Source organism: Bremia lactucae, linkage group LG10 (genome assembly GCF_004359215.1).
Source record: "Bremia lactucae strain SF5 linkage group LG10, whole genome shotgun sequence".
Classification (NCBI taxonomy): Eukaryota; Oomycota; class Peronosporomycetes; order Peronosporales; family Peronosporaceae; genus Bremia; species Bremia lactucae.
Window position 1 is genome coordinate 363,118 of NC_090619.1, and position 11,857 is coordinate 374,974.

The following is an 11,857-nucleotide window of genomic DNA, read 5'->3' on the forward strand; positions in this document are numbered from 1 at the left end:
ATCGACGCTCGCCTCGAAAACACTCTCTATGTCGAAGATCTTTTAAAGAATTATTCTCACTTACGGCTGCATCAGCGCGAGGAATGACAGTAGAGATCACGCGCAACGAGTGCGTCGTGAAGCGGGGCGGGACACCAGTTGCCACTGAAACGAAGCAGGGCTTCCTGATGTACTTCAACGTTGAGGCTGGTGCGGAGTGTCACGTAGCCGCGTACGGGAGCGAGCTATGGCACAGAAGACTGGGTCACGCATCGTACGGGACAATTAATGATATGGTCAAGGACGGAAGGATCAAAGGCGCGGAAATGAAGACCGACGTCGTGTGTGACGTATGCGCAACGTCCAAGCAAGTACGCAAGTCATTCAAGTCAAGCGAAGAAGACAAAAGACTCAAAGAGAGTGCACGTTTTGACAGTATCGTATGCTCCGACGTGCTTGGACCAATCACTCCAGCTTCAAGGTCCGGCTTTAAGTACATTGTGAGCTTCATCATGATGAAGAGCCGGTACGTGACGGTTTATCCGTTGCGAAAGAAGAGTGAAGTCATGAGCGCGGTCACAAGATTTTACCGGGAGATCAAGATAGCGTCTGGGACTAAGATCAAGGTCATTCGAAGTGACAACGGTGGCGAGTACCGGAACACGGCAATGAATAACTTCTGCAAGGAGAAGTTCATCAAGCAAGATTACACAGTTCCATACAATCCTGAACAGAACGGCATGGCAGAGCGCATGCATCGAACTCTGGTAGAGATGACGCGCTGCATGCTTAATGACAGCGGGCTCGACAAGTCTTACTGGTGCGAAGCTTTAATGACAGCAGCAGACATTCGGAACGTGGTTTAAAACTCGTCGAACAAGAAGTCAAGTCCGTACGAGATATTGTTTAAGCGAAAGCAGCGCATCGATCACATGCGCGTAGTTGGTTCGCAATGCTACGCGCACGTAACAAAGGAGAAACGAAAGAAGCGCGGTGTGGTGCGCTACGAACAAGAGTTTCCCAACTTACGTCGCGGTCACTTTAACTTGGAAGATTTTGAAGGAGAAGACTCGTTTTATTGCTTTGTTGCAGATGGTGATGGAGAACAAGCTTCAACTACGAAGAAGTATTAAAGAGTAAGAACAAGGAGCAATGGCTGGAAGCGATGAAGAGTGAGATGCAGTCACTCAACGAACACAGCACATGGGCGTTAGTGGACATGCCACCGAACAAGAAGGCTGTTGGCTGCAAGTGGGTATTTCGGATCAAGCGCGATCCAAGTGGAAATATTGTCAAGTTCAAGGCACGATTAGTTGCGAAAGGATTCACGCAACGACCTGGGATCGACTTTGTCGAGACTTTTGCGCCTGTGGCACGCAAAGAGTCAATCAATACGGTGTTGGCAATTGCAGCAGTTGAAGACTTGGAGGCAGAAAACGTCGATGTTGATACCGCATTCCTGTATGGAAAAGTTGATGAGGAGATCTATATGGACCAACCCGACGGTTTTGAAGATCAATAAAATCCGATGAAGAAGTGTTTGCTGCAGAAAGTGCCGTATGGAACCAAGCAAGCGGCGCGGCAGTGGAACAGCAAACTAAATCAGCATCTGGAAAACCAAGGATTCAAAAGCACTTCAGCAGATCCGTGTGTGTTTATTCGAGTGTCAAGCGACGAATACAGCATCATTGTAATCTACTTGGACGACCTAATGCTGTTCGGCAAGACTAAGGAACACATTACGGACATTAAGAGTGCGCTTAAGCAAGAGTTCAGCATCAAAGAGCTTGGGGATCTCAAGTACTGCTTGGGAATCGAGATTTACCGCAAGCGCGATGAACACTTGATCAAGATGAACCAGAAGGCATACATCAGGCGACTCTCGGAAAAGCATGGAATTGAGAATTGCAAGGACGTGCGCACACCAGCGGACAACAACTCGAAACTGGTGAAGATGCCTGAAGAGGAAGCATTTGAACCGAGATTTCCGTATCGCGAACTGGTGGGTGCATTAATGTACATAGCGACTTGTACACGACCAGACATCGCGCATGCGGTTGGCGAAGTTGCCAAGTTCTGTGAGCGCTACGGGAAGTCACACTGGGTAGCAGCCAAGCGAATTCTCAAGTACTTGAAGACGACTAAATAAAATTGGCATTGTGTTTAGCGGCGTTAACAAGGGAGAGCTTATTATATTTCCAGACGCAAACTGGGCAGGCGACTTAGACACGCGGCGTTTAACGACAGGATACGTGTTCTTCCTGAACGGCGGCACGATCTCATGGAATTTCAAGCGACAGCCAACCGTTGCGACATCAAGCACGGAAGCAGAGTACATGAGTCTATACAGCGCAACTCAAGAGGCAGTCTGGCTTCGAAATCTGATAAAGGACTTGAAGTACAAGACTGATACGGCGACGACGATCTTTCAAGACAATCAAGGATGTATTGCGCTTGCCAAGAATCCTGTCTACCATTCGCGCACGAAGCACATCGATATCAAGTTTCATTTCTTGCGTGAGAAAGTGGCGAGCGAGGTAATTGTAGTGGAGTACAAGCCAGCCGAAGAAATGATCGCAGACGGATTTACCAAGGCACTTCCAAGAGACAAGCACACCAAGTTTATCATGGGACTCGGCATGGCAGCATAAGGGCATCACTTCGAGCGCACATCAAGGGAGAGTGTTGAAGATTGATGTGTTAATCGAAAGTGTTGCGCTTTGTGCATATGCGTGTTGCATAAGGGATCATATGACAAGAATTATACGGAGAATTTGAATGTGGAAAATATCGTGTGTTGTGGCTCAGTCGGGTAAGGCATGGCGGTGCGTCCCACTGGTCACCGGTTTGATACCCGGTAACGACAAAAAGTAAAACCTTCGGGAACTGGTGTTTGGGGTTCACAGCATATAAATTATATAATTACTAAACATTGAAAGCCACGTATCCTATCCGGCTAGACTATTTGAGAATGAAGCAACAGTTTAAAATCATTTTTTGGATGAATAGGAACTTCTACCGTTTTTGCGGGCGCACTGCGTTCTTAACACGATACATACGATTTCATGATTTCGACAAATCACGTCACACCACGGTGTGGAGTCGATGAGCTAATGAACTATCATACAATCCACGCCATAACAATGAGCGGACACGATGATAACAAAGTAGCGCGTGACTCGCCGTTTGGACGCTGCCAAACGTCATCGTCCGAACAGAAAGGAATAAAGTCAAGCTTGCAAAATTCATTCAAACTTCAAAATTCCCATACCGGGACTCGAACCCGGGTCGCGTAGATGAAAGCCACGTATCCTTACCGCCTAGACTTTTTGAGAATGCAGTAACAGTTCAAAATCATTTTGATGAATCAGAACATCTACCGTTTTTGCGGCCGCACTGCATTCTAAATACGATCCATACGATTTCATGATTTCGACAAATTACGTCACACCACGCTGTGGAGTCGATGAGCTAATGAGCTTTCATATTATTCACGTCATTACAATGAGCGGATACGATGATAACAAAGTAGACACGTGACTCGCCGTTTTCAAGCTGCCAAACGTCATTGTTGAACAGAAAGGAATAAAGTCAAGCTTGCAAAATTCATTCAAACTACAAAATTCCCAAACCGGGACTCGAACCCGGGTCGCGAAGGTGAAAGCCACGTATCCTAACCGCCTAGACTATTTGGGAATGCGGCAACACTTCACAATCATTTTCATCAATCACAACTTTCACAATTTTTTGCGACCCTACTGTATTTGAAATAAAACGATCCATACGATTCATGATTTCGCAAATCACGTCACACCACGCTGTGGGGTCAATGAGCTAATGAGGTTTCATATTATACACGTCACTACAATGAGCGGATACGATGATAACAAAGTAGACATGTGACTCGCCGTTTTGAAGCTGCCAAACGTCATTGTTCGAACAGAAAGGAACAAAGTCAAGCTTGCAAAATTCATTCAAACTACAGAATTCCTAAATCGGGACTCGAACCCGGGTCGCGTGGGTGAAAGCGTCAACGCACCCTCAACTGTGTTCGACACGACATCAGATGCATAAGCCTCTCGTAGGAGCACATCATTTCCGGTGTCCTGCATAGAGTTCGCAACTGTGCGTGTAATCCAGTCTATCCATGATTGGGGTTTTGCCAACCATGGCATGCCTAGGATGAGGTCATACGGACTCTCCATACCTCGCACTGTAAACTTCTCTCTACAAGAGAAGTCACTAAAGCTGAAGGCGAGTTCTACCTGAACTCGCTCAGACTTAACGAGCGCGCCGTTCGCTAAATGAACGGTCCCTCTTCTCGCTTGCTATCGTGACAAAGCGACTCAAACATCGCCGGTCTCTTTCTTAGAGCCGCGAGTTTTTCAAAATTTTGTGATGCACCCGAATCCACTAGGAGGGTCATTACTTGGTCATAGCCTCGCACTTGATCGCTATAGACCAGTAGGGTTGAGGTCCGAAATTTCGAGACCACGGGGACTATGCTACTTATTTGTTCGACAACATTGAACTTTAATGTAGCTTTAGGGTAGGGCATCCCGCCCCTACTGCGCTCCTGCATTTCCCGACCGCTCAGTGGTCGATGTAGAACTCATGCGTCTCACACGCTGGTTCTTGCCATCGCCCTTTGGGAAGGGGCCCTCTTGCTGGGCATCTTTGCCCCAGCAGGGACCCTGGCATAGCAGCGAGCAATCATACGGCCGCACTTGCCGCATTTATAGCAGACAACATCTGCATTGCCTAACTCCATGGAAGTGGCATCTGACCTCTCCCGCTGACGGCTTATACAAAGCTGTCGCCGATGCACTGTTGTAGGATTGCTCCTCGACTAAGGCAATTTGGAGTGCCTCTTCCATCGTCGACAGCACCTTTCTGAAAAGGGCCTGCCGCGATAAGACATGCCGTAGTCCGTTCATAAACGTGGGCACCTTAATGTGCTCCGTAATCGGACCTACGGTATTGGACGCCGACAGCGAGGGCATCTGTTGCATATAATCTTGCAGAGATCGCTTCGCCTGTCGCGCTCCAAAGAAGCGCGTCTGAAGCAACACTTCCTTGCTCGGCGGCTGGTATATAACGCGTATGTTTTCCTTAGAGATAGCCCATGTACGGAACGCATTTCTGTACGCCATAAGCGCCGAGTTAGCCCACTCTGAGGCCTTACCGCGCAGATGAGACATGGCGTACGACACCATCTCTGTCGTCCTTGATGAGCTGCGCGACACCGCATTGCTCCACGGCTAAATGCCAGTGGACAATCGTGTGCGCTGCAGTTCCATCGAACTTGTGCGGGTCCAACCGAATGGGCCTCGGCTGATACGGCCGGGCAGAGAGCATATCAACAGTCCTGTTGAGAGCCTCGCTCCGAGCCTGCTCATGCCTCAGCTCATCCTGAGTCTGAGTGACGGCCTCCGCCGGCTCTGTGCCTCGGACGCGGCTCTCCACTATCCAAGCACGAATGCCCTAAACTTTTCCAACTGAGCAACATGTTGCTTAGGAGGATTTCCCAAGAGCCTGGTCGGGGCTTGTTCACCAGGTCCCTTTGCCAAGTGCTCTGCCACCTCCCGATGATTTTCGACGAGGTGGAAGAAATATGCCCAATCGATATTAAGGCTCATCCTCACGTACACACGCAGAGATGTGGGTCATGGGAAGGATTTCAAGTGCTACCAAGTGTAGGCGGGCATGTCTTAATGCGACCAAGCTCTACTTAAGCACACACCATAGTACAGCGAGGAAGCGGATTGACCGTCTACTCTATTGTGCCGTGAGGTAGTTGTGTTAGGCGCCTTAGCGACCTCACCCAACGTACTAAGTACTTTGGTAAGGTGTCGTCACGAGAGCGGTGATCCAACTCCTCGTGCGCACTTACCAAGTAGATAGTAGTTTTCAGACTGATTTATATTTAATCGTAATCGATATAAATACCTATTTCAACCAATCATATAATGTCATCTTTGTAGATAACAACAATATGTATTGCGAGCGTATCTTTCTAGATATGTCGCGTAACGGATGACGCTAGACGTCATCGCGAATGACGCTAGGCGTCATCCCTCCTAATGTGAATGCACCTACGTGCATCACGTACACAAGGATAAGCCATATATAAACCACACTTAAATGGTGGGTCTAATTACTTTTTTTTAATAATTGTCCATCCCCTTAAGTTCACAAAGTGTACTTAACGGAGACTGTGTAACATTAGGGCAACTTGAGCCCGTTAGATAAATCGTAGCAAAAACGATATTGCCCGTTCGTGCAAAGTTGTTTTGGCTTCATTAGACGTGTAAGTGGCTCAATGGCGCTCGCGCAAGAAAAAATATATGAGCGGAACAGACGTAAGTCATACATGTATCTAATCGAAGATTTGCTCGTAGCTCTATACGCTATACTTACCGACTGACGTAGTCTCAACTATTACGAAAACGAGGCTTAAAGCTCTCCCGATAGGGCATTGGACGATGATGGCCGCACACGGCAATGCCTAAAGGCAGTCGAACAGTTTTAGGTTCAACTGCATTTATAATGCGGGATTTATCAAGCCTTGTCATGGCCCTTGGAAGGCTGTGGTGCCTGGGAAGCGAAACGTTGATAATTGTTTAAAAAGTTTACGCAAATGTTATAGTAAATCGAGCTTTGTACCATATATAATGAATTGCCGTATGTGGCTACATTCAATTCAGTGTAGAAGTCGCATTCATGAGGGCTATAGTCCCGTATTTGGCGGTCTTACAGATGGTTTCGAGTCGGACATCCGGCTACGTTCGAAGAGGCAGTTGCCATACCGCTACGCGCCGAGTTTGACTTTAAGCCTGCTCGCGTTAGCACGCCTGTCTACCGAACAAGCTCTTTGAGGACATGGGCTCCGTCTAATAGAGCGGAACCTATGGACTTAAGCCTCGTTGAGGAAGGAGAAGAGACTCTTCAAGCTGTGGAACAGCATAAGACCATCCGTAGATGTTATATGTGCGGAAACACAAAACATTTACGCCCTGCCTGCCCTCTTCGAAATTCGCGTAAAGCTCGAATGAGCTCCAACTCCGACCTATACCAGAGATCTGGTACGGTGCGGGAAAACGTCGATACCCAGTAGGTGCGGGGCGCCCTACTGGGGAAGACCTATGCTATGTTAAACCTCAAGAAGGTGAGAATAAACAGGACCTAGCCCCAATTAGCTTGGTGCTTAATGAAACGGGGTGAGAGTACAAGCCTGGCTTGCTAGTCGCTCAAGCGACTGAAAAGGGCTTTGATAAGCCGTAGTCAATTTCAATTGACTCAGGAGCGTCTTGCAATGATGCTCGACGCCTTTCCCTTGAAGAAAGTCAACAATACGTTGAGGCGCTTAGAGCGCATGAAGACGATGCAGTCACTGTTCGCTTAGCGACTGGGACTCGTGTCACTGTTCCCAAAGTTCCATTGAACTTAGGTAAAAAGTTTTTGGACTTTGACAGTATGGAACGCTGTCTCGTCCTTGATTTGAATTCGAGATATGATCTCATCCTTGGTATGGCCTGGTTAGAACACCATGGGCCATGGATCGATTGGAGTTTAAGACCTTAGGCGCCACGTGCAATGTTCCTAGCAAAGTTTTGGAGAGTCATGAACCCATCTTTGCTAGGCAACAAAAGCGCTATTGGCGCGGATCATTGAATGAGTCTGTCAGTGTTTTAGACATTGGCATGTCTGAGGTAGTAATTCTCCTGTTACAAACATTAATTCTGAGCCCGACTCAGCAGAAATAAGTGGACCGGCACATGCTCCGTCGAGTGACACTCGTTATAATAACGATTCACTAAATGCTGAAAGCATTGTTGGCCTAAGGCCGAATCATCAAGGGTAAAATATTTCTGAGATACGTGAAGTGGCACGTCTAAGTCCACCGAGTATGGTCGGCCGAGGTGGCATCATACTGAGTGTCAGTAGTGACACTGTTGGCGGTTCGTTAGGACCTCAAGGGTGCAATATCCCTGAGATACGTGGACTGGCACGTCTAAGTCAACCGAGTGTGGTCGACCGAGGTGGCACCATGCTGAGTGTCAATAGTGACACTACTGGCAGTTTGCCAGGGCATTTTGGGTCAAACCCTCCTAATGTACGTGAAGCGACACGTAAACGTTCGCTAGTTAAGGAATTTGAGTTACCTAACTCCTTGTCGGATGTCAAATTAGACACCATGTCTTGTATAGAACCAATACAGTCTGAAAAATCCTGGAACGTGAATGGCCCGGCCTCTAAGAGGCGTATTGTCTCCACTCCAAGACAGGATGGACACGAAGCGTGTATACCCTCACAAAGTGATACGAGTGAGCAAGTACATACGCTTGTAAATGGCGTAACCGGTAACATTGAGGGGGAAGTTAGCCTTGCGGCAATCTCCTCGTTACCTGCTCTTTTAGAGATGGACGAAATGTCTATTGATGAGTGCGGTCAAGCCTTAAAAGCTGGTGACTTATCGAATGGTGGTCATTCGACCTATGGTTGAGTTAATCCCATCGTCACTTCTAGACGAAGCTGTCCTGGATAACACAAAAGCTGCACTTAGTGCGCGAAATGGGTCATCGATCTTTAAGGATCCTACGGATCCCTTTTATTCCTTAATTAATTAATTTCAAGATGTGGTCTGTAATAACCCACCATCTGTTTACCTCCGGATAGAGGTGTTCATCATCAAATTGACTTAGTTCCGGGAACCAAATACTGTGTCACAAGACAATGGCCTTAACCAAGGGAGCAGTGTGACGTCATTGACGATTTCTTCCGTGCTAAGCACGAGGCTGGAGTGGTACGAGAGAGCAAATTTCCTCATTCGACACGGACATTTTGTTTCAAAAAGCCAAATGGTAAATGGCACATTGTACATGCTTATAATAAGCTTAATGCTGCCACTATACCAGCACAAACCCGCATTCCTAAAAAGGATATTCTTCAGAACAATATCGTGGGATGTACAATGTACAGTGCATTGGACTTAGTCGATGGTTACTACCAATTGCTCATGCGAGCTAGTGATATCCCGCTTACAGCGGTTAGCACCCCAAGCGGCATGATATGGGGGTGGCTGGTTATGCCACAAGGGCTTTCCAACGCCCCGGCAACATTTAATCGTCTAGTGGCGCAACTGTTTCGCCCTCATCGAGGTTATGCTCAGACCTATTTCGATGACATTTTTGTCCATAGTCATGCGGAGCAGGGTCGGTCGGATATGAAAAACCATTTAGACCATTTGCGAGCAGTGCTCGAGTGCATGCGCACAAACAAATTGTATGCCAATGCATCTAAATGCATTTTTGGCGCAGACGAAATTCCTTTTTTAGGATGCTTCATAAGAAAGTGAGGCCTTTGAGTGGACCCCGCTAAGGTAAAAGCCATAGTAGATTGGCCGGTTCCTAAAAGCCAAAAGGATTTGCGTAAGTGGTTGGGTCTCACCAATTATTTACACAAATATAGCGAAAATTACGCTGATATGGCTAGGCCATTATCTAATCTCCTTAAAAAGGATACAGAATGGTACTGGACTAGCACCGAATAGAATGCTTTTCGAGCAGTTAAGGATAGTCTTATCCATGCCCCGTTTCTGGCACTGCCGAATCAAATTGGCCTTCCGGTATCGTCTGTGACGCATCACATTTTCCATTGGCAGTGCTGTTACAAAAAGATGTTGAGGGGCATGAACGTGTTATTGTTTTTGAGTCTAGACAGCTTAAAGTTGCGGAAAAGAACTACCCAGTTCATAACAAAGAGTTACTTGCTATGAAGGATGCTCTCGTCAGATTCAGAGTTTATCTGCTCGGCTCTAAGCCGTTTACGATTTATACAAATCACGCGTCATTACGCACGGCGACTAAGTCACCCCATCTCTCGCAGAGAATGGCCCGATGGCTATCCTTTTTTGCGGAATACAACTTCGAGGTGTAGTATAAACCCAGCAAGCAAAATGCTTTGGCTGATGCGTTATCAAGCAGGCCGGATTATGAGCTCTCTCATTTACCGACTATCATATCGCCTATCCTGAATTAATCCGTTCGGTTTACGCCAAGGATGAACAGTGTGTAGCTCTGCTACGAGCTTTAAAGAGCTCGGATTTAGGTATTAAATTACCGGCACGTTTGCGTGCAAGGTTACATCGATTTTCTATCGATACCAACCTGTTGCTGTATTGCACAGACATCGCGGACCCTCCGCGTGTCGTTGTTCCTCATGATGAGGATTTGAAGTACCGGATCCTCTATGAGGCACATGATAATGTCCTTGGTGGTCATCTCGGTCGAGAATAGACCTATGGCTCTTTCAGCCAGAGTTATTGGTGGCCCAAACTTTATAAATGGGTCAGCACATATGTTCGCACATGCGAAAGATGCCAACGGGTTAAACCCTCAGCACATGCTGCTACGCAACTGGCGAGTCTTCCCATCCTTATAGAATGCTGGGAGTCCATTAGTATGGATTTTATTTTTGGGCTACCGAAAGATTGAGCCCGTAACTCCGGTATAGTGGTCTTTGTTGACCGTTTGAGCAAATGGCTCACTTAGCGGCCATGCTGGATTCCATTGATGGAGAGGGTACAGCTAAGCTGTTTATCGATCGCGTGTTTCGACAACATGGTTTGCCAGCGGCACTTGTCTCTGATCGGGTCCCCCGCTTCACGGGTAAATTCTGGAAATCAATTTTCCGAGTGCTAGGCACCAGATTGGATATGTCCACTGCGATGATCTGCAGACCGATGGGCAAACTGAACGTGTCAACCGCGTCATTGAAGACGTTTTACGCAGCGTCTGTTCTCAGACACCAAAGTGCTGGAGCTCCATGCTCCCAGTAGTGGATTTGCGTTAAATAACGCTGTTCATGCCTCTACAGGCTATACTCCGTTCTATATAATCGGTCATACCCACCCGCGCGTTTCACTACGATACCACTGCGTGGTTCAGGGCTTGGTGGGGGAGAATTGGCCGATAGGCTTGCTGATATCAGCCCTGTTACTGTTCGGAAACAAGTAAGCGAGTTTCTCGCGACGCGATTTAGTGTCTTAAGACATGTAAGGTACGATGGCTGATAGCCAAGACAAACAAAAAGGACAAGCGGATGCCAAAGGCAGAAGCTGTATTAATTCTTATATGGTCGGAGACCGAGTGTTACTAAACGCTACAAACCTACCTACCAACTTGGTTTCCGCGGTCTTCATGACCAAATTGCGCCCGCGCTTTGTTGGACCATTTACGGTCGTGGCCAAGAAGGGCCTAGCTTATAAGCTAAACCTTCCCAACAAGCTGCGTACACACCCAGTGTTTTACGTTGGCTTGCTTTAGCCATATCGGGACCCTTACACGTGGACTTGAAGGCGCTTGCGCCGAGACAGGCGGTCGTGCTGCAGATTGTTGCATGCTCACCAGGATATCCAACTGGCCCTCTATACGAGGCTGCTGACGCTCCAGCGTCGAAAGACGGCCCAAACCGCCTCAAAAGAGCTCTCACCCGAGCAAGGACTTTACGAAGAAGTTGCACCTCGTGCCGTAGAGCATCAAATGCTTCCGCCGAAATTTCGGCCCCCTCCTGCGCTGCTTGATGCGCGGGGGAACCTTCAGTTTCATGTGGAGAAACTTTTAAAGCGACGTCGTCGTGAGGGTCAATACCAGTATCTGGTGAAGTGGCTAGGGTACCCCTCTTCTGAAAACTCTTGGGAGTTCGAGGTACCTCTTCGGCAAGATTGCCCGTACGCCGTTGACGTTTTTGAGCGCCAAGCTCAGGGTCAACTCGCGTCAAACGACGCTTCCCACCACTAAACGTGGGATTAGGTGGATCTAAAGCCTCAGTGCGGCTTCGATCCTTGGTTGTACGGTCAACCGAAGCACTGAAATAT